General features: G+C 36.9%; 2 long non-coding RNA genes across 2 annotated transcripts in view; both read right to left on the bottom strand.

The window, feature by feature from the left end:
- Positions 1-576: 576 nt before the first annotated feature.
- On the bottom strand, positions 577-1,689 carry LOC311075165. Its single transcript, XR_014604428.1, has 3 exons — positions 1,516-1,689; positions 1,338-1,440; positions 577-1,259 (listed from the first exon to the last, which is right to left on the bottom strand). It is a non-coding gene; the product is annotated as an uncharacterized lncRNA (long non-coding RNA).
- A 13,979-nt stretch (positions 1,690-15,668) lies between these two features.
- The window catches only part of LOC311075301, a 54,309-nt gene continuing 44,791 nt past the window's right edge, over positions 15,669-25,186 (bottom strand). Inside the window, exon 6 of the long non-coding RNA XR_014604460.1 lies at positions 15,669-15,963. This is a non-coding gene — a long non-coding RNA (uncharacterized lncRNA). The remainder of the gene's footprint in view (positions 15,964-25,186) is intronic.

Raw genomic sequence — 25,186 nt, 5'->3', positions numbered from 1 at the left:
TTTTCCGTCAGCCACAGTCCCTTACTCCACGCTGTAGCGATCTCCACAGGCTGATGTAGTCCATTTTAGTGTCCAGTGAGCGAACATTTGCCAACAGGACCGAGGGAACATCCGGCTTGCAGGGGTTAGCCCTTAGACTAGCGCTAAGGCCTCCTCGCTTCCTCTGTTTACGTGTCCTGTCACAGCGTCGGCGGTAGTGCTTCCTCGCCACGGTGGCTCCAAGTGAACCAGACGTCACCACTGTGCAGCCTTGGTGTAGAAGTTTGAGCTTGCTGAGCCGATTTAGGTTTTTCGATTGCCTGTTCCCGCAGCGCTGACAAATGTCCAATAGAAAGTTGTGGTTAAAAAACTAGTTTTCGCCCATTTGCTTTACAGGGCAGGGACGAAACTATTTGTAGCATTGAAAAACAGAGGCCGCCAAGCATCGGTTGCACCACCATGATCTACAGCCATCTACATCTACACAGCACATCTAGGTTATGATCTGTAATCATATCATTACCAATAAGTGCTTTTGACGTAAGGGATTGAATATTCAGCAACCCGAGCTTTATCATTTGTTCATCTGTATTATATATGTGACCACCAGGGGTCTTTCATATATTCTCAATACTACTTAAAATCAAAGACCCATAATTATAAAATAGTCAGTTCAAAAGAACTACCCGGTGGCACGCAAGCCACCCTAATTAAAGGATGTAGATGGAAGCTGGTGTGTCAAAAAAATATACATTTATTTATTTCACAATAGTTCAATTATATAAACAATTCTAAAAGACAACTGTAATACTTTATGAAACTTCTCTCAATCAAAACACCAAATGGTTAAGGGTGTGTACGGAGTTTCCCTCCTGAGACGTGTCTGAATATAAAGCACACCACACGTCACTCTTAATAAATAATTTAAGAAGAATACACAGGTGAAACAACCCAGTTAAATATTTCACGTGATTCACAGCAATATCCCCCCTTCACTTCACACACACACCACTGCAGGCGTTTGTCCCTTTAGGAAACTACACATTGCCCAAGTATTTCAATTAAAAGAACCTCACCATGTATACATGAGTTATCAGAGAGAGTCAAGACAAAAACAAAACAAGAAAAAAAAAAAAACATACAATGTAAAAGCTCAAACCTTCTCCCTCTCTCTCCCTCCTCACATACCCCTAGGGCGTTCAGCAAACAGTCGTATAAATTATGGTAGGCAGTTTGTATAGCTAAAACTAAATAGGAAAAACAGTGACTGGACACACGTCCTATAACAATAATAAAATGTCATGAAATAGGTTTCTTTTGTAACAACATACAATCAATAGTTATAGGCATGTTCATACCTGAATAGCAAACAAATGTTTGCACAATGCGTCTTCACCACAATCGCACTGCGTTACCGTGACAAAATAGGATGCATCCTCACCACAATCTCAAACTGTGTTACTATGACAGAAGATACAAAATCAATATGCCAAGCTTTTACGATCATTCACAACATTTCATAATCTAACTTGGTACCTGCAACCGTTTTGCCCAGAACAACCGTTTTGTCCACTGGCCAATCTCCAGCCTCAAGCAATGACAACAGCACTGGTTTGAACCATCGATCCTGGTGCTTTCATTCCCCACGCTGTACCGACACACTATGCTGGAATGCTAGCTTGGCTTGTCGCTCTGTGACTACGTCACACTAAATAGCCGGCTGAGCAATGACGCGCTCTGAGGTGGTGTCTACTGGGTCCTAATGTCCTACCTCTTACATATATGTTGTTATTTGTTGTAGGGATGCACCTATACCATTTTTTTCAGAACCGATCTGATCCGATACCAAAAATTCTGAGTATTGATCGATACCGGTACCGATACGATACCAGCGCAGTTTTTTTTTTTAAATTAAGTAGAATTTCTATAACTCTGTGTGTTGAACTGATAATCACTCTTTTGTGTGTTAAACACAATCAACTAAATACAGACAACTTCATTATAAAAATAAATAAATATGATCATAATCGATGACAAAAATTCTATTATAAACTAGATTAGTAGATAATTCAGCAGTAAACGGTACTCTAGAAAAATAATGAGTGTACAAATAATTGTATAAAATCTGAACAACATTATTTATTGAGGAACAAATAAGAGACAAAAAGTGTAGCACTAAATCTGGTTAAACATTACACATTGCTCTTTGTATTATTGTAAAATACATTCATAAAAAAAGTAAGCTATATATACTATAAAATTAAGACATCTTTTAAAATGTATAGCACAGCTGTTAAATGAGACAGCAACATGTGATAGATAGTACAGAACAAAAAAGGCTATTAATAATCTTTCATTGCGCAAAAGTATTATAATATGAAAGGCTCCTGTACAGTGCGGCACAGAGTGCTTATTCGCATCCCGTGCCCAGATTGATGCGCTTGAAGCAATATGGAGTCACAGCGTGCAGTGCTTCGAGTCCACAATGCCCGCACAAAGGAAAGACGTATTATTGCGTAGTGTATTATATAGTATCTATCTATGTAATAGATTATTGGGCCTTTTCTTTTAACAGTTTTAAATTTCAGTTACTGTGCACGTGAAGAACAATTATAGTGCTCTCTACTTCAGTGTTGTGATCTAACAGACACCCGGTAGAAAGTAACTTAATTAAGATACATCAATAAAGTCCGGCAAGATAAAGTTGTTTTATGTGAAACCATAGACTTTTATCTACAGATCAAATATAATAATAGTAATATTGAATCATCTTGGAGAGAGTTTCATCACGACATGCTGTTTGAGTGCAGAATGGAGAATGACTGACAGCCACAGTGGAGGGAAGAATTTACGTGAACTTGAATTTGACGACTTAAATATTCATTTCTATCTCACATTATACTATAGAATGGCTTCAGAACACTTATATAATATAGTGCACGAAAACTTTATGGTGCTTTATAATGTTTTTGTGCCTTTTGTGGGGCTTAAAAATAACACAGAATAGTATAGGCACAATATCGGATTTGGATCGGTCTAGTCTGACCGATACCCGAAGCGGCAAAGAATGGGAGTATCAGAGCCGATACCGATACTGAGTATCAGATCGACGCATCCCTAATTTGTTGAACATCAATTAAATTTTTACCCTTAAATAGGTTTGGGAGTTTTTTGTATTTCCTAATTCAGGGAACAGACACAGTCTCTATATGATGATATCTAGGTAAAAGAGTCTATATGTGATGGGACTGACTTCTGTGACGTGAAACAGCTAGCAGATGATTGGTTTACCCAGTCTGTCTGCTTCCTGACCTGAGCCCCAGTTTGTCATGTTTGAGCTCTAAGACTAGTAACGTTAGTACTTGGCTAGTAATTTTAGTATTTGGCTAATTCGTTATAGCAAACTCAGGCTAAGTTAGCTGTTACACTCTATCGTACTGTCAATCACTAGAATACACTGTTTTTTTGTACAGGAAATGTATCCATGGACTTCAATAGTCCCGACTTTGTCCTTTCTGTCTTTTCCTACTCAACCCAGTGTGAAATAAACAAAGGCGATGCAAAACCTGAGAGGTAAATATTGTCACTTTCGCCTTATTTAGCTAACTGTAATCACATTGCATGCATCTCATCTCTGAGTATCAGATGTAAGAGGAAAAGAAAAAGGGATGAAACCACCCACAGACCACCAGATGATGTACAGCAGTCCAAAGAAGTTACTGATGAGGTGGCATCAGAATCCTGAGGAGCTTGCCTGTCCTCAGATGACTGCAGAATGGAGCCTGGTGCTGGTCCTTACACTGGTAAGAACTACTAATATTTTAACTAATGTAGGGCAGTCATTGTTAGGATGAATCAGGTCATCATGTTTATATATTGTTCAAAACAGCAGAACTGTGTTGTGAATGAAGTTGAACATTATTCCGTTTAGCACATGCTGTTTGAAAACATCTATCAAATAATAGAGAAAAGCTAAACTAAAACAAGTGAGAGTGCATCTTTTGGTAACACTTTAGAATACTGTATCTTACTTACTGCATAACTAATAAGGAATTATTGAAGAACTAATAGGTAATTTTTCATTAACTACTTCTTCACTACTGTTAACTACTAAGGAAGATGTGTTAACTACACTGTTAGCCCTTACCGGGTTTTTTTACAGTAAAATACTGGCAACACTGTTGCCAGCTAGTTGCTGTAATGAATCTTTAACAGTGACTAACTGGCAACAATGTTGCCAGTTAATTACCGTAATTGAACCATTACGGTGACTTACTGGCAACAGTGTTGCCAGTTAATTACCGTAATTGAACCATTACGGTGACTTACTGGCAACAGTGTTGCCAGTTAATTACCGTAACTGAACCATTACGGTGACTTACTGGCAACAGTGTTGCCAGTTAATTACCGTAACTGAACCATTATGGTGACTTACTGGCAACAGTGTTGCCAGTTAATTACCGTAACTGAACCATTACGGTGACTAACTGGCAACAGTGTTGCCAGTTAATTACTGTAACTGAACCATTATGGTGACTAACTGGCAACAGTGTTGCCAGTTAATTACTGTAACTGAATCATTATGGTGACTTACTGGCAACACTGTTGCCAGTTAATTACCGTAACTGAACCATTACGGTGAATAACTGGCAGGAGTGTTGGCAGTTATTTACTGTAATGACACAAAACCACTCAGTATAATACTGCATATAAATTTACTGTATATAATATTTTTGTAACACCAGAATTACTACTGTATGATGCAATATTCTTATTTTCTTAAAAAACAGAGAAAGCATATAAAATGTTCATACAAATATATTTTATTCATTTGGATAAACAAATACATAACACGAAATATATCACAAAATTAAATGTAGCGCCTGCTTCAGGTCACCAGGACACCACGGCCTAATGGGCACCCAGGTAAGTCATACAAGAGGATACGTGGACCAGTACTCTAGATTCGTAGGGAGCAGCAGTGAGATATTAAGTGAACAGACAGACAACAAAGATAAGTTAGAATAATGTTGCAAAATTTATATAAAAGGGAAAAAAATATGAATGACTTGAATTAACAAATTGTCTCTCATTCAGTAAAGAACAGAAATGGCAGAAAAGAAAGATGGTCAATGGAATAACAATGAAACCACAGATTTGCCAATAAATGCAGGAAAAATAAAACAATTAAATAAAATGGTTTCTGTTTTTTCCTCGTTAGAATTATTAGTTATTTATCCCCTTTTAATCTCTTTCTTATAGAAGTTAGCCTATTTATTTCCTTTTAATCACTTTTTTTTCTGAATTCAAGAGAGAGAAAAAAACAATCGTCCATACCCCAGTGAATGGTTAGATGCAACAGTTCAGGCCTACTGTCGTGGTGAAAGGGAAAAATACACGACTGTCGAGTGAGAAGAGAAAAGAGTTCGATGTCAGTTCATTCTGTCATCTTGCACAGTCTTTTCCTCTGTCCGGGGAAAACTAAGAGGTGAATCCGCTGAAGGTTTTGTTTTAATCAAGATTCGGTTCAAATGAGTTCAGTCCGTGTCATCGCCGTGTTCACAATGAAAACACTTAACTAACTCAAAATCATTCGTAACAGCAAAATATAGTTCAGTTCAAATAAAATAAATATATATATCTAGACGTTTTGTCTAGTTTTTGAATCACAATCACTGTTATTTTCTCTCAGAATTATCTCTGTCGATTTCTCTGTGCTAACAACTAATTTCTCTCTCCGCGCGCTGCTGACGTCATTTCCCCATTCGCGTCTCTCTCCTGATAGGTCAGCACTCAGCAGTAAACTTATGGGGGTATTATTGTTGCAATATTCCAAATAAATAGATTAATATTCACAAATAAATGTAAAGAGATTCACAAAAATGTATCCAATTCACAAATAAATAGATTAAGATCCACAAATAAATGTAAAGAGTTTCACAAAAAAATATAAAATACACAAATAAATAAAATGAGATTTGCAAATAAATGAAATATTTACAAATATTTTTCTTATTTTACAAACACAACTCTGCCTGGCATTTATTTGTGAACCGCTTTCTGTGCATTTGTAAATCGCTGCACACATTTGTAAGGATGTGTGTGAGGTGATAGCCAATGACAGGCTTTGAGGGCAGGTACACTGAGAGTTACAAACACGCCCAATATTTTGTTAAAGTAATGGCGGACGCAAGCCCTACTACCGACGGAGCTTGCCAAAAAAATAAGATAAGAAAATATAGCAATGCAAAGAGAGCATCGGATAAAGCCCGGAGTAAAACCAGAGTAAATCTGGGTCTGGCGTTTGTCAGATGGCGGCAGATGAAGTTTTCATTTGGATTGAAGAGCGATGCAGAGTTGGCCACATTTCTATTGGACAGGTACAGTAATGTAATACCTCATTTATCAGGTTAGTCAATGAGTGCTCTAGCTATGTACTGCTGCTAGATTGTTATTTTGCTAGATATCGACATTATTTGTTCTTGTTAGCTGATCCTACTTTATTAAATAAAAAAAATAATAACATTGATTTAGGAGTATGATTTATTTCTGCAAGTAGGTCAACATGAGAACTAACGTTATGCAAACGTTAGCTAGCTAAATTAGTCCAAGCAGACGTTCCTTTATTCCATGTGCTGCTGGAAAATATTGTAACAACCTAATGTTCGCAAACATTCATTGTGATCTCTGCAAAAGAGAAAGTAAAAAATATGCTTTGTGGGTTCAGGTTGGTCGACCAAACGTAATAAATTGCACGGAATTTTTAGCTATATTTTGCCTTGTGCAAGTTGGTCAAAAGACGCATATTGTTTATCCCCTATGCCTGGTACAGTACTGGATAGTCCAGATGACGTCGTGATTAGTTGAGCTGTATGTTTATTCTGTTTTCCGTAGTTATGAGAAGGGCCCATCTACTTCTACCCCATCCAAACGAATGTCGGTGTTCATTGCTCCAGGCTCAACTATTGGAGGTGGCTCGGCTTCGGACAGGTTAGTATTCTTAGTTCGTAACGAGTTTCAAATCTACGGAAGCATATTGCATTCACTTGAGGAAAAAAAAAATCTACTCTGTTTTTATGAATTAATGACTTAATTATCTCAGAATTATGAGAATTTTTTCTTGAAATAAAAATATTTGCTCTGTTTTTCTGAATTAATGACTTAATGAATTAATCTCATAATTCTGAGATAATTAACTCGTTAATTCAGAAACAGAACAAAATATTTTTTTATGAAAAATGATCTCATAATTCTGAGATCATTTCAGAAAAACAGAGCAAAAACTTTTTTTCCATGAAAAATTATCTCGTAATTCTGAGATAATTAACTCGTTAATTCAGAAAAACAGAGTAGATTTTTTTTTTTTCCTCAAGTGAATGCAATATGCTTCCGTACAAATGCTAGTGATTCATACTTCTATCTAGCCCCCCCAAAAATAATGTACTCTTCAAAACTAAAGGGATATGGAGAAGTTTGAGGATATTCTACAGTTGACAGAAGAAAATGATGATGCGCGCGACTGTAGAATCCGACACGTGCGCCTTGCGGTCGCTAGAGTTTTTTGACATATGTCAGCATGACATCAGAGCAAGCGGTCTCGGACACATTTCTAACCGGCATGCATCTCGCGCTGATCACCGGTGATCGATTCTGCGCAGATTTTGCTCATCTCAAACAAGCCTATTCTCTTAAAGGCAACATAACATTCGAAATACAGCATACATTTTTCGTATTCACAACATGAGAAAATTAACAAAAAGAAAACACTTTTGGATCATTTATGGAAAAAAAAGTTTTAACTTAGCAATTCTGAACTCGGATATTAATTTACTTTTCTCTTCTTTTAGTAACCACTCTTGGCTTACTTTTTATTTTCTTAAGTTGTATTTGTAATCACTCTGACAACAAAAAACACAGCCAGTGCATGGCCAATTGGCTAAATAACATCTTACAACCTCAGTAAAAATTATAAACAAAATACAAGCATTCTTATTTCCTTAAGAATATAACAAAAAAAGTTAAATAAATAAACAACAATGCCAGTGTATTTTAGTAACTTAATTCATCAAGCATATTTTAAATACAAATTCAAATAAAAAAATCTATATTTACAATAAAATATAACCAAATAGAAATAATGTTTTCTTCCTTTATCATTCACACACACACACACACACACACACACACACACACACACACACACACACACACAATGAACAAAGCCAGTGCATTTTAGGGAATTCTATCAATTTATCTGGCATATTTCCTACATAACTGGCAAAATAATTACATCATATCACCACAATATAAAAGTATAACCAAAAAAAACAAAACAAAGCAAAACAATAAAAATATACACCATCAAAAATATAATAATCAGTCACCATTGACCCACATGTTGTTCCAAACCTGTAATAATTAAAAAAAAAATTACCAGTTTATATCTTTATAATGAAAGTCTTAATAAATGCTGCCCATGCTTACTTAATTAGATGTTTTCCATTCAAATTCGGTAAGGCTCTGCAAAAATGTATGGACATGTGGATTCACAATTTGAACCTTTCTTTTAACTGTAGACCCAGTTTTGCGGCTAGTTCCAAATTTTGCAGCACACTTTGTCCCCTCAGGATTTATTCTCACAAAGAATCTAATCATCAAATCAGACAACATACATTTTAGAATTTTATCAGTTAGTAAAAAAATAAAAATAAAACTGTATTATAAGAACCAAGTACAACAACAAATACATATTGGAAAAAAAGTTTAAAAACAGTAGTTGTTCCCATGTGTATTTGGACTAGCCATTCCTTTAATAAGACCATGATTGGACATAATGATTTTAACACTTACCGTTGAATTAGCTCAAGTGTGGCACTGGCTGACTCCTGGTACTCAATATTAAAAACATAAAAGCAACCAAAAAGTGCAGAGAGTGCTGCAGCAAAATCCAGCTCCTCTTCAATGCAATGTGTGACTTTCCCCTCAATGCTGACCATCCACTTAGATGAAGTTAGAAGTTTATCACCTGAAATATGAAAAGTCACCATAAAAACTGCAAAGAAACATATAGGTTGTTTACTATATATTTTATGCTTACCAAGCATGATGAACCTTGGTGTGGTTGGTAGGGTTTGCTCAGTCTCTATTGACATCTTAGTGGAAGTTTCCTTGAAAACAAGATAAATAAAAGATTACTTAGCAAAAACTTAGCAATGTTTCCATTTAAAAGGTTATTTTAATAGTTTTATTTAATTATTTAAATAAAAATGAGTCATTAAAGGGATAGTCATACACAAAATGTAAAAAACTTTTTTTTTTTTTACTCTCCATGTTGTTAGAAACCTATTTGTGCCACATACTAATGTAAGTGTAATCTATGTACCTGGTCTGTTTTATTTATTTGTTTAATCTTATTAAGAAATTGAGTTATTTTGGATAGGCTACATTAAAAAAGTTTTGTCTTAACGGAAAGCTACTTGCACTGACATATTTTAAGATATGTCAGTGCAATTGTTTTGTCTCAAGATACACACCAGTGTTTTCTAAGCATGTTTATCAAAAATTCTTAAATGTCCTAGTATTAATTTTAAGCCATATCTGTGAAACCAGGACTCCATTTATTGTTTTAATGGGTTACTTTATTAGTGATGTAATGTCATAATTACTTACATCTACTAAAATGAAGAGAGAGTTTTCTTTTTCTTTGAAGTATTTCATTGTCAGTAGGATGGCTGATATGGCAGTCTTGTTATTAGTTGCTGGTGTGGCTTCAATTTCTTTTAGGAGAGCCTGGACCTCTGCATTCCATTTTAATGTCTGTTTTTGAAAGTAGTTGACAATCCTATTGCTTTTGCCAATCAGGCATTCACTGAGGCGACTGCTTATGTCAATCCCTGTTAGAGTTTCAAAATGATTGCATAAGCCTCTTTTAGTGAATAAATATGGCCACTCAACTTCTATGTCACTAATGGCTGGAGGGGGACATGAATTAATCAATTGTCGCTGATAAATGTAAGTCTCTTGCATTAGGTTGTCCACATCAGACAATTCAGTAGAATGTGGGCCTCCATACTGAAACTTTTCTAATAGAACATTTCTCTTCATTTCAAGAGATTCTGTGGTCTCTCCATCAGGCATGGAGGTAGGTTGCCAATTAATGCATCCATAACTATCAACTTTACATCTAACTTTTTTGACTGTGCAGCTGTTCAGTTCTTGTTCTGCTGTGTTTTTTTTGGGTTGACGTATTCTGTGTGCTACATTGTCTCTATTAACATGTTCTACTCTGTTTTTCAGCTGTCTTTGAAGTGAACTATAGCCTTTTCCCAGTTGTTCCCCTTCCTCTGAAAAGTCTCCGAATGTTAAAGAATGTTTAGAAAAAATTTGTTTAGCTACTTCCCCACAGTCAGCTAAGTTTGGGTTTGGGCACAGTTCTCTCATGGCTGCCACAACATTTCTTACAAACTCTCTCCTCGGTCCAAGTGGAGCCTTCTCCTTATTGGATGCTGCTTGTAGAAGGGCTGCAGGCATGCGTTCCCAAGGAATCTGGAATATACTGAGCCAATCAGAACTTGAAGGAGTGTAAGAAGTGGAAGGCTGTTCAGATAGTGAGTCGTGTGGTGGTACTGGAGTGAATGTGATCTCAATTGGCGTTTCATCCACTTGGCCTCTAGACGCTTTGAAAAATACAGAGAAACAAAGTGAAAAGTTGTATACGGCATGGTTTCACAGACAGGGCTTAGCCAGATTTTATAAACATGCCTTAGAAAAAAAATAAGACAAAAAAATGGCACTGACATATTTTAAGATAATGTATTTCAGTGCAAGTTGATTTCAGTTAAAACAGCTCAAACATGCCTGATAGTCTGTGAAACCATTTTTTTTTAACATTTTTAAAAAATTCTGTAGGACTTTTATAATAACTTTTGACTATACATGGAACAGCTGTATGTAAATTATTTCTCTCTTATGAGTGTTCTACAAAAAAACAGCATAAAATGTAATGGATCATAATGGTGAAAATAATGAGCAAAAACATGGTTTAGCAGCATATTTTGTCTTACCTCTTTGTTTGAAGTCCATTAGTAGTTTTCGACACTGTATAGGGAATAAGAAGTCCTGAAGATCTGTTACCTCTACTAGCGCAAGATCCTGTGTCTTCTGAACACCCACCACAAAACAAAGATGATTGGCCACATCTTGAAGTTTGTTGACATCTAATTCTGGGAGAACTCTTTTGATTTCTTGTTGTATCTGCTCTGTGTCTGAAGTTAAAAAGAACACACTGAGTGATGTAATGACACCACAGAAAGGCCTGCCACTTTATACACTGGAAGGGGATAGTAATCCAACAGACTGTCAGCATTAACACACACATACTTCGGATCATATTTTTGCAGAGAGTGAACTCCAAGGTCAGACAAAAGCACCGATTCATACAATTCAACAACAAAGTGGACATCGGTTGGACTAATGAGTATCAGTGATATTTTTCCAAAGATATACCCACAGCTGTTGTTGTCTACAACAACAACAAGGCCATTGGTATATTTGGTTCCTTTATAAACAACTCCTGATACCTCTGAAGTACTTTGAGTGACACAGTTAGCTTCCCTTATTGCAGTTTGTATTTTTGTATTATATAACTGGGCATTGTGTACATGAGTTTCACTGACAGATTGAATTTTAGGAGGAAATAACTGGCCACAAGCTAGATAGGACTGCAGCATCTGGTGCCTTTCTGCCAAGGTTTTACAAAGATGCAAAAAATTGTGCAGTTTTCTTGCACAGTTCTTAAAATATGAATGTTTACTTTCAAACCTGAGGGTCCACAGGCGAATCAATGGTCCAAAATGTAGTATAAGGTCTGCATAGTGCAACAAGTAATGATGCTTTGCTTTCAGACTCTCGTAAGGAAACAAGGAGCTTCTTGCAGAGACATATTCTTGTGTTAAAAACTTGAGGTAGCCAATCTCATTATGACTAATTTTTGGAGCACAAATCAACTCAACCATTTCTTTCAGTTTAAGGCACAATTGCCAAACATCACTATCGATTGGGTTTTCAATTTTACTTCCTACATAAATTGGTAAGAGCCTCAAGAGACACCAATTCTGTGTAGCAGAACCACCAAGTCGTCGTCCATCTGCTTTAACAGCACATGGTGCATTGTGAGAGTCACTTCCTAAATGCCTGAATTGTGTAATGGCTCTATTCAGCTCATTGTAGGTGAAGTGCTTTTCTGCAGTGACCAAATGTTTTATGTAAACTGCCAAGTCATTAGCCACAATACCTTCAAATAAATCATGTCCTAAGCATGGAGGTAGTCCACCACACACATGAAAAGAATTAAGGGAATTGAAAACTGAATTGAATTTGATGCCATCTACCATACATTGATCAGTAGTTGTGAGCTGATCAACACTATGCGCATAATTTCTGTTTGTTCTTTTTAGGCCAAGATTTAAAGGTTGTTGGCGAAAAGTGTCTCTGTCAATTAGACAGTACCGACAGAAATACTTGTTGGTACTGAAATTTTCAGAAAAGCCACCTATACAATGAGACCCAAGATTATCCCCACAAATGGCAATTAGCCCTGCTTTAAGAATAGTGCCATCTACAGACTGAAATCCAGAATCCTCTAAATATTTTAGATCAGCAACAAGGCTGGAAAAGACCTTCTGCTGACCAAACTGTTTAAAGTCCTCATCTCTACACAGTAAAACAAGCTGCATTGGGTCAACTAATGAACGGTACTGTGGCAGAATCTCACCTAGGGTCATGTACACTGCCAGGATTTTATGTTTCTTTTTACCCGAGCCAAGTGGATTTACGACTTCAAATGCATCCTGGTACAACATAATTGATATTGATGATGGATGCTCATGAAAGATGGCATTTTGCTTGCTGCATGTGCCATCCTTTATATCCTCCATCACTTTGTCAACAGAATCAAGCATTTTTGACTGGCTGTACTGTTCCCTCACTGATGTTTGCCTAAACAGAGATGCAAGAGTTTCTTTAACTGGCACATACTGACAAAAGCGTTCTTTACCAGCTGTGTCAGTGCCCAGGTATATCTGTTTTGGCTCAACAAAGTTGAACTTTTGTTTGAAGAAGTGTTTTCTGGTTTTGTCAGACTTTAACTGACCCTCATTGTACAAAGTTAAAAGATCTTGTGTAACTAGTTCATCAATAAGTTTGTCTATGTCACATGATGGTATATTTGATGATGACAGCAGCTTTTCTTTTAGTCTAACAAGCATGGCCTGCATTCCATCAACATGAACTGCTTGAAATTCCTCGATAATTGATTGAATTGTACTGGCAGGTAACAACATTTTGCCTTGCATCTTTAGGTAAAACAGAGCCAAGTTATGTAAAAAAGGCTCTTCATCAGTATTTACATGACTTTGAAAAGATGATGTAGATGGTACCTCACACAGGTCTATAGGAGGTAGTTGACCATCAAGAGACAGATCTGTTGGTGTTGCTGTCTCACCCAGTTTGTGGAGACAAGACTGCTGCACTGGACCTGGCTGCTTATGCTTCCGCGATATATGAGTGGTGAATGATGTTCTCACTCTAAAATTTTTCCAACAGCCCTCAACTGGACAGCAAACTTTTCTACCATCTCTAATATGAATTCGCAAGTGGAAGCACAGCTCTGAAAAATTACTAGCCACAAATTCACACCCTAGGACCTGACAGTGGAGGTTCGCCTGTGGATGCCTATGTGTAACATTATCTTGTTTTTGTGACTGCCTGTGATTTCTGTGCATATGAGACCTAAACGAGGAGAATTTCTTAAATGTACAAGGGCACTTCTGCATTCCACAGGCATATTGAAAATTTGCTCTATGTTGGTGTCTTTTTATATGTGCATAAAAAACGCTTAGTTGGTGGAAAGGCACATTGCAGAGTTTGCATCTGTACATTGTGGCAAATGTTGACTAACCCATTAAATGAATAAATAAAACATTACTAAATAAATAAACAAGTTGGGTTGGTCGATTATTTATCAATTAAATATTGTGCAACACCAAGGGATGTAACTGAAAGTTGTGAGGAGAGGCTAAAAAGTCAGCCAACAGCTTTCTGGAACCAAGGGAGTCCAAGAACAAATAATAACGATTTAACTTCACATAAAGTATTCTAGAAACCTCACTTATATTTGAACAGTTTAACGTTACTTACTAGTTGTGGAAGGTTCCATTTTAGGGCTTAAAACTTGAGAACGTAGCAACTGAAATGATTAACGATGCACGCTGAAACGTAAACAACTATGACTTGACCGCCAGGTTGCCTTAAAGGGGCAACGCCTTCGCGTTTAGGATAAGGCAGTCAGTTCGTGCATGTGTGTGTTAATGCATAAATCCTTGGTTTCTGCCTGAATCTGTCTACACTTCACGATATAATGTGACGTAATGCACTCGAGTAGTTTCGGAGGACAGTAATTTACTGATTAATGTTACAGTTGGTACCTGTAATGGGTACATAGGGTTATTTACTGTAATTTATTATTTGAGCTGCATAAATTCTTAAAGATGCACCTCATATTACAGTAAAATACTGTTCCCAGATGATACAGCAAAAAACTGTCTATTTTACAGTTATTTACCCTAGAAAATACAGCAAGGGCTAACAGTGTAATAAGTATGTAATAGAATTTTATGATTGTGTTAAGTAACAGTTAGTTAATCAATAACTAATGAATTATGTCATATCTCCTTAAGAACTACTATTAATTATCTACTAATTAAGGTTCAAGAAAAATAACTAAGAAGTAACTAAACTACATACAAAACTACATTGAGTTGTGACCTTCCTTATTTACTAATGCTATTAATAGAAGAAAATACAATTTTAACAAATGCATATAAATGTTAAAGAGGTTTTGGCCTATGTGGTTTTGTGAGTGTTTTTCTGTAAGAAATAAACTTCAGAAAGGAACCCCACTCAAGTGCCTTGCCTTAACTAACCTCAGATTAGTTTTTATATTGTATATACAGTACTGTGTGTCTGTATTGCTCAGCATAGAATGCCATTGAGTAAATTCATGTGTTTGAGGCAACGACTGAGGGAAACTGAACATGTAGGGAACTTATTAGTAATTAATAAATAATTGTTAGATAATTCTTCAGGAATTACTTAGAACCTGAAACAGTATTCTAAAGTGAAAATATAGGAAACCCATTAGTAATTAATAAAGAATTACCAAATAATTATCCAGGAATTAGCCTACTTATAACCTGAAACAGGATTCTAAATGTGAAAATATAGGGAACTTATTAGTAATTAATAAATAATTATTAGATAATTCTTGAGGAATTACTTAGAACCTGAAACAGTATTCTAAAGTGAAAATATAGGGAACCCATTAGTAATTAATAAAGAATTACCAATTAATTATCCAGGAATTAGCTTACTTATAACCTGAAACAGGATTCTAAATATGAAAATATAGGGAACCTATTAGTAATTAATAAATAATTATTAGATAATTCTTCAGGAATTACTTAGAACCTGAAACAGTATTCTAAAGTGAAAATATAGGGAACCCATTAGTAATTAATAAAGAATTACCACATACTTCCCACTCAAATCAAACTTACTGTTAAAAAAACCCCACTATTAACGTAATCATCTTAACCTTTGTAAAATACATGACAATGACTCGTTTAGGGTACATGATATCTTCCTTTATTTCAGATAAGGCCATTTCTTAATACAGCTTATTTTATTTTGTTTTTGTCACGGTTAATCGATCCGTGTGTTCATTTTGCGTATCTGAAAACTCAGTTCATTTTGCGTATCTGAAAACTCTTGGAACTCAGATAAAAACTATTCCAAAGTGTAATCACCCGTCTCTGTTCTCCCGTTTCCACGGTAAAAGTGCTGGATCTCTTGCGGGAGCTGGGCTCGTGTTTGGCGGGGAAACTGCTAACTTCAGACCGCCGCCGAAAGATGCTGTGACTCCATAACCTGCCCATAAACAAACAGTGCACAGCTCTGAGAACATATTTTAACATCTGATGTAAATAGATTTAGTATCTTTAGAAATAAAATTATTTGTTTTATGCAAGGGATCAGGCGTTTCCATCACGCAAAAAAGACCAACGCGTTAGCTAGGTAGGCTAACTGACATCGCGTCCTTGTATGTTGCTTGCTTAGAATAAAATGATTTACGGCACAGTAATGATTTTATAGATTAAATGAAACGTACACAAACCTGCATTTCGCCGAAGAAATGCACCATATTGGCGGCGCTGAGAACTCTCCAAAAGAGGATGCAAATGCCCGCACTCTAGTCTTGATCACCAAATCACTGTAAAATGTAGTCTTGCTAATGAAATAAAAAGTTTGCTTATTTGCTGATCAATATATAGCCTATAGGTAAATGTCTGCACTTATCTTTCTTATTAGTGCTGAATGAATAAAACTGTCTAAAAAACAAAAAAACATTGATCAGTGCTTTTTACTTTTTAAGTACTTTAAAAATTAATTACATTTGTACTTTTAAGGTTAATTTGAAAATGAATAGGCCTAATTATAATTTTAGTGAAGTCATATTTTATTGGGGTATCCGTACTTTTACTCAAGTTCTTGATTTGTGTACTTCATCCACCACTCCACTGAAAAAAAACCTGGATTATTGTAGTACCGGTAACTACTGTATGACTGTTCATTAGTAGTTATTTTAAAGTTATTTTTCTTGAACCTTAATTAGTAGATAATTAATAGTAGTTCTTCAGGATATATGACAATTCATTAGTTATTGATTAACTAACTGATACTTAACACAATCATACAATTCTATTACATACTGATTAGTTAACGCATCTTCCTTAGTAGTTAACAGTAGTGAAGAAGTAGTTAATGAAGAATTACCTATTAGTTCTTCAATAATTCCTTATTAGTTATGCAGTAAGTAAGATACAGTATTCTAAAGTGTGTAGCAACAATGGGTTGTACATTAATATTAATATTAGCTCAAATGATCTATAGGGAATTTTAATAATTAATCATGAATATGATTAATTTATTCGAAGTTGAAAATAGATCGATTTGTATATATGAATAATCAATCACAACGAATTATAATTCATCATTCATATATCAATGATCCTATTTCAGATCGACTATGAGATAACCCTTAATGGAAAATTAATGTAATTATCGAACAGTTGTTTGTCCCGCAAACGACCATAGATTAACTTACTAACCTTCTCAATAAAGTTATCACTTCTTATAATTTCAAAAAGGAATAGCTTCTGGCCATGAAACCATTCTTTTTGTCCTTATAAAATTTAGGTTACTAGACCATAATCAAATTTTAAAGCCTGTAGCTAGATCAAACATTTCAGGGACTCGTAATGTGAGAATTATAGACAGGATCAATCAAGTATATATGGAATTTTAATAATTGGACTAATACATGGAACTAAGGAATACAAAATACTACAATTTACACGAGTAAATATGTATGTACAGGACACGTAAACAAAATACAAGACTAAACGAATAACGAAAATGAGGGAGAGAGAGAGAGAGAGAGGAGGATGGGAGATGAGATCGGAAGTGAAAGGAAAAATCTGCGATCAGAGATCGCAGTAGGCTATGGCAAAAATCACAGACAGTAACCCTCGAGAGACCACAAAGAAATTACATTAAAAGTTCAATTCAATAATCGATACTTGCATTGCATATGGTTCTCTTTGTATGAGGAAGGAAGACAGGGTCCTGCGTGTCGTCTGAGGGGAGGCGTGCGCGTGCTGTGTCTTCCATGCGAGCGCGAGCGTGGGAGGTTCAAAGAGTCTCTTTCTTTGAGGTGAAGTTGCCGGGAATGATTCAGGCTAAGTTCATTCAGCTCGTGAATGAACAGAGGCGAATAGAAAAACGAAACTAGACTATAGAAAAACATAAAAAGAAATAAAAGAGAAGAAAAGAGAAGCAGGCCGAAGCCGGTCCAGACTTGGGTTTCCAAAGTTTTTGAGGAGGGAGAAGAGAGTGAGAAATGAAGGTTTGGACTTTTTATCAGTGTCCCGTGTACGCCTCCATTGCGTGGAGGACGAATCAGCTCAGAGCATTTTAAAAGGGAGAAGTTCCGCTGTCCAGTGGACGACGCCCACTGGAATGAGTCATGAGGAGATTTAACTTGAGAAGATTTGCTCAAGAAATATGAAATGTATAAAACAATGCACATTACTGCATTCTGCTATCGGAATTCCACTCCGTTAGCTGGAGAGGATTACAGAGATATCAGAAATAGAATATAGACGTTGTAGTAATGCAAAGATACATTATGCATTAGTATAGGCATTTGCAGTTCGATTAATGTTACAATAGGATATATATACATGCTTTCCTATGGTTTATAAACATAGTACATCGAAAAGTGACGTTATGGGTAAAAGTCCCTTGTGTGGTGGGTTTCTGCATGTGTTTGTGTGCGTGATTGTGTGTGTGTTAATGTGTTGCGCCCCCGTTATCAATGAGATCGGGTTACAGGATGCGGTTCTACTGGGAGAACATTCTTCAGAGAAAAATACAGAGCCAACACTCGAAGATCATAACTATACGATCAAAACAACATTAATCACACATACATACAGGATGTTCAGATACCAGTCTGAGTTACATACATTAAAAGGATATTAAGTTAAACACAACGGATGTTTGTGTGTATATGTATGTGTGTGTATCTGTGAGGTCGGCATCTGTTGCATCTCGTGGTGCATACCACGTGAGGGGTTGGGGGCTATTTGAGAATGTGTTACTCGGCAAAAACAAAGGTAGTTCTGTGGGCAGACTAACTTGACAGCCTGAGGCGTCATATAATTTTGCTGAGAGAAGCAAGATAGTCCTAGTTGTCCCAAAACAACTGAATGGGGTAAGTCTTGCAATTTTCCTTCAGTACACAAAGAACAAACGTTAGACACAGTAAGGGAATTGTGGTCGCAGCACGTGATAGTATGAGAAACAAACAGGGGCCTGTTCGTTGATTTCATTAGGTCGGGTAAAACATTAACCAGGGCCTGCTTGTAGAGACTTGTGTCAGAAAGCTAGTCAATTAGGGCTTTCTGAATATGAACGTGTAGTGTTCATATTTAGTCAGCATGAGAAGAACAATCATGATTCGCTACTTCAGAACATCTGACCGGACAGACGGTCAGTGTCGTTACAAGTGTTACCCATCTTTTATAAGTCAATTACAATCTAATCTCTATTTCAGAAGCCACAGTCCCAAAGGTTTTCCATGATGATCTGAAACACAAGTACAGACAACTTTCTGCAGAGTGTGTCAACCTGCGTTTGGAGATCAACAAACTGAAATCTGAGAATGAGGAACTAAAGGCAACACTCATAAAAACACAATTTCCTTTAGCTCTATCAAGAGCAAAGCAGTGCATGTTCTGTTTTTCACAGGTCTGACCAGTGTAATTTTTGAGTGGTTGATTCACAAACTTAAAGACAGTGTAGATGTTGTGCGTGGCTCTATGAACCTGGAGAATCCTCTATTAGTCATCCTAATGAAACTAAGATTAGGGCTCAGCAACAAGGAAATTGCTTTCAGATTTAATGTCACAGAATGTGACATCTCAAAAATTTTGAGAAGTTGGCTCCCTGTTATGTCTGCGACTTTAAAGTCTCTCATCAAGTGGCCAAGCAAGCATGCAATATAAAAGAATATGGCAAAATGTTTTAAACCTAAATATGAATGTTGCAGGTGCATTATTGACTGTACAGAAATTTTGAAAAACCCACAAATTTAACCTCCAGAGCCCAGACATACTTGACTTATAAGAGCCACAACACTGTTAAACATTTGGTAAGCATGTCACCTGCAGGAGCCATTACTTTTCTGTCAGCAGGTTGGGGCGGGTGGGTTTCGGATTAACAAATTATAGCTGAGTCTGGATTTTCTGACCTTCTAGATGTAGCAGATTGGGTATTTCCCTCCGTTACTCCCCCTGGTGGAGAATGGGAATAATCTCCCCATAGACTCAGCTGTGTCAGAAACCGGCTGGTTACTCATTATCATGATTGCACTTATAATAAAAGCAAGACACCCATAGCAGAGTTTGTTTAGTGGTTTCTGGTTACTCTCTTGCTGTCCCTTTTTCTGTCTTTTCCTGATGGAGTTGTGTAGTTTGGGTCGCTTATTTGTCCAATCTCAGGTATGTGGATGGGTGTAAAGTGATAGGTGATTTTAATTTATTTTTTTGTTTAATGTTGGTGTGTAACCTAAAGCCTGTTCTGCAGTTGCTACAGTGCAGTGAGGGCATGTTGCAGCATGCAGTCATTTTATATACATTGTCCTGATGCAGTGAGTATGATCTCTTTGGGGGATTCTTTTGATTTAAAAAGTGCTTAAATCTCACTGTTGTGAATGTGTGTGCAGGTTGGGGGGGCGTGCCTAACGGCGTGCTTCCAGCTCAGAGCCGTGTAAGTGCATCTGTAATCAGCAGGATACACGGACCCCAAACTACGCTGCTGTTTTTGTCTCCCTTATAAATTTGTTTTGGTTATTTATTTTTATGGAATCTGTAACTTAAGTGGGTTCTCTCTGGGACATCTGAACGGGGGTAATTTGGCCCACCTCCATTTGGGGTGCAGTGTTAAACACACTTGAGTGTGGATTTGTTTCATTGCCTTTGTAGTGTGGGACACTAACGTGTGGGTGTAGTGAGTGATTACTTACAAGGTGGGTCAGAGATTCTTTCTCCTGTTAGTGTCTTCGATTAACCCCCAGTCTTTGTTTTTTTTGTTTTTCTTTCTTTTTATTTTAATTTAATTGTAATTTAAATGCCTTCCTTTTTGTACTAACATGTAGGTCATTAAGAGGTAAATGTTTGGAAGGTATTTATTAGTGATGCCTTCCTTTTTGTGCTAACATGTAGGTAATTAAGAGGTAAATGTTTGGAAGGTATTTATTAGTGAATGTGTTTTTTCAATGTGAGAAGATTTTGTAATAAATTGTTGTTTTTAATTGTCAGAACCGTCTCAGTCCTCTTTGCCAAAGAAACGAACCTGTGTTGTCTGAGTATATCCTTGGGCGAAAGTCCCAAGGTGGCGTAGCTGGCTACATTGAAAATCTTATGTTTATTTAATGTTAACTTCCTTGCTGTCTAGCTTTGCTCTTTTAGCCCCCACTCTGCCACATAGAGCATAGTGATGAGATACTAGCAGATCTTGGTTTTACCATCAGTAATGGGTAGATTGAAAAATCTCAAAATTCTGAAAACTGTTATTCCACTCACACAGGTTGACCTCTTAGATGATATAGTGATTGTGTGTGGAGCATTAACAAACCATTTTAAATGTATAGTCCCAAGAAGATAGCTTGATTTAGATTAATTCTTTATGTAAATGTTTATTGTAATAAACATTATTTATTGTGTTTTATAAATTATTTATAAATTAACATTCAAGTGTTTTAATGTAAAATACTAGTACTATATTAAATAATTTGCTTCGAAGTACATTTCATTCTGACATTCTTTTCATTCGTTTTGTTTTTTTTGCACTGTTCACAATACCAATCCTGAAACCTTTCTTCTTACTCTGGCACAAGTGTAGTGGAAATGGTTCTTGCACTTTGCACTGTCAATCATCATCCCAAAGTCTGGCCTTTGACAGTGTGAGCAGACTGTAGGTGCTTGCATCAGTGGATACATGCTCCGCGTTAACAGCTCAGGCAAAACACTGTTTGAAGAACACTTCAGCTTTAGGCAGAACTGCTTGCAGCATTTCTTCATCTCTGGTGATGCGGTTGATAGTAACATTTTGCTTTGTCCAAACCACGTAAGTCTGGACACCCCTATGTTAAATTCCCATAGAGGCAGGCAGATTTTTATTTTTAAAGGCCAGTTACTTCATGGATCCAGGATACTATGCATCCTGATAAAGTTCCCTTGGCCTTTGGAATTAAAATAGCCCCACATCATCACATCCTTCACCATACCTAGAGATTGGCATGGTTTTATTTCAGTTAGCCTAATAGCTGGTTTGATTTGCATTGAGAGATGATCTTATGGAAAGTACTCCACATAGCCTTCACCATACCTAGAGATTGGCATGGAGTACTTTCCATAAGATCATCTCTCAATGCAAATCAAACCAGCTATTAGGCTAACTGAAATAAAACCATGCCAATCTCTAGGTATGGTGAAGGATGTGATGATGTGGGGCTATTTTAATTCCAAAGGCCAAGGGAACTTTATCAGGATGCATAGTATCCTGGATCCATGAAGTAACTGGCCTTTAAAAATAAAAATCTGCCTGCCTCTATGGGAATTTAACATAGGGGTGTCCAGACTTATGCACCCTGTATTTTAAGGAAGATCATTTATCTATTTACGATACATTATTCATTCACAAAGAAAACTGGTGTCCTTAAAGGTTGGATTTTTCCTAATTTTTTTAATTAAGGCATTAAGTTCAATTTCCAAAAGATGATTTTTTTATTCCTCTTTTTAGTCAACTTTAGCATGGGTGTCTAAACTTATGCATAGCACTGTAAATAGAGGTGACTTGACTTACTACTCCCTGTCAGACCATCACGGTATTTGTATGGGCACTTAATCTCTACATTTGCTTTCTCACAGCAGGTACAGTTTGCTATTCCATCCGGCGATGCCCCAAGATGTGGTTTGTCTGGCTGCACAACAAGACCGCAGAGCTCCACGCCAAAGTTGTGATGTTGTGCTTTCATTATTTCTGTGTATTGTCTTCTGGCTGTGTCCTCCATATCTCTTCCCCAAAGTACTGCTGGGACATGGGACAACTCTTGTTTGTTGTAGTGCATTACCTGTTTTACAAGGTTTGTTTTAGCGCTCTCGGCTACTACAGTGCATACACGATGTAGGGTTGTGCTTGTTATCCTTACAGTTCTGTGTGTGTGTGCCAGGCCTGAGAGTAGGCCTCGTACGACTGTAAGCTCAAGGTTTACACACTACTCATTAGTTGACTCCTTCCCCAGTTTTTCAAAGTTCTCTTCCCTTACAGAACAAAAATATATGAGAAAATACTGCAAAATATAATGTGATATATTACATAATACATTTCCATTTATGGGAAATGTCTCTGGTTACTTGTGGAGTTACAAATTTAAGAATCTGTTTAAGATCTACTGATCTTGTGTCCTTACATAACATAACATGAAAAACTAAGGTAGAGCACATTGAATTTAGCATTTAAGGTTATGATGATGATATCAGCTGTTCAGCAAAGTTTCCAGCAAGAGATTCCTGCCAGTCCTGTTCTCTCTATTGTAAGTTAAATGAGTCAGATTACTGAGACTCTCACCCTTTGTCTTTAATGGCTCTTGGAGCACCTGTCCCAGTCGTTGAATAGTTATGCTGATTGGATTAGGACTGGTAACACTCTAGAGCAGTGGTTCTCAATTCCAGTCCTCGTGACCCACTGCTCTGCACATTTTGTATGTCTCCCTTATTTAACACACCTGAACCAGATCATCAGCTCATTAGGAGAGACTCCATGAACTGAACTAAGAGTGTCAGATAAGAGAGACATACAAAATGTGCAGAGCAGTGGGTCACGAGGACTGGAATTGAGAACCACTGCTCTAGAGTCTAGGGCGGGTTCCTAAACCTGTATACTTCATTTGCATGCTTTGTTTAAGGTCGTCACCCAGGTGCTTTGTCTCTATATCTAAGCACTGCCCTCTAAATGTATATAAACTACATTGTACACTGCCTTAGATAGACTTGATGACTGCAGCTACCGACAGCTCGTGTTCTCAATAAAGAATCCTGCTGAAGATACAACCAAGTCTCCTGGGCCCGTATTCATAAAGATTCTAAGAATCCTCTCAGAAAACTCTTAATTTAGCTTAAAAACTTTTACGTAGGAGTCTTAGCTTAAAAGCGATTCGGGACCGATCTGAGAGCAACTCTGAGTAAGGAAAAGACAAAAACTTTTATCTTAGTGAGGAGGCGGGGTTGACCCCGTTGCTATGTATGACACAATCTTTTGAAGACTGTGATTGGTTGGTTGTCCAAGAAGGAAAAAAAAAAGTGATTTAGGGTCTATTCTAAGTCTTCACTTTGAAATTACATGCGTAATTTTTCCTATTTGACTGTTCTCTCAGAGTCACACACACACACACACACACACACACATTATAGGCCTATATGTGTAGGCCTATATAAATCCTTTTTTTATTTTCCATGCTGTTGCTTAGAATGATAAAAATTGTTCCACTCTTTCCAATTACACTGATTGTTGGCATGTCTATTTAAGTGGTGGTTTGAATGTTGGTTTTAATGTATCAAACATGGAATTTTCCCAGTTGCCAAATATCGTAATGTAGTGATTACTTTCATTTCTGGCGCTATGGCATTTCTGCGCTGTGCTGGAGATATTAGCGTGTCTCTAAAAAGATCTGTCACAAACATGATCCCTGCACGATCTAATCTATAGCGTCTTATTAACTCACTGTCATCCATTGTCTGCAACACATTTCTTCTCCCTCTTCGTCTTTCTGCCATTCTCTCCTCTGCTAAAGAAACTCTTAAGCCTCTTAAAAGTCCTCGTCCGTGCTCCTAACAATTTTAACCTTAAAACCTCTTTTAAGGGTTAAGATGCTTCCTGAATTACTTTTTTCTTTACTAGGATTTTTTCTTTAATTTTAAGAGTAAACGCCCACATTTCTAAGAATTTTCTTAGAATTTTGTCACTAGGAGCTACTCTTTGCATTAAGATTCTTTATGAATACGGGCCCAGGTCTTCGCTTCTGAATTTCCTATGGTTACTCAACGTAACCGTAGTTCCCTGAGAGGAGGGAACGAGACATTACGTATGGGGAAAACCCTTTTCCTCGAAATGCTGAAGCCTGATTGAATCACTCTTTTGCTTGCAAATTGCCAATGGCGTCCGAGTATTCATCTGATTGGCTGTGACCAGTGGTTAAAGTGGGATTTGGCAGGTGGGGGAACCCTCAAATTTTGTGTAGGTGCAACAGGGAAAAATGGCTCACCGTGGGACTACATATTGAGTATCGTGGTATAGCAATACTTTTTGGGACAAGAATGTCACTGTGGCACCAAGTATCACAATACTTATACTTATTTTAATGTTTTTATTTTGGTCCATCTACATCTACACTGATATGATGACGATTCTATGTTAAAATTGCTGAACACCATGATATTGAACACAACCTTGTTTTTCACAATGTAAA

Source organism: Abramis brama (genome assembly GCF_963993115.1).
Source record: "Abramis brama genome assembly, chromosome: 24".
Classification (NCBI taxonomy): Eukaryota; Metazoa; Chordata; class Actinopteri; order Cypriniformes; family Leuciscidae; genus Abramis; species Abramis brama.
The sequence above is the reverse complement of the archived record's forward strand: the minus strand, read 5'-3'. Positions and strand labels throughout refer to the sequence as shown.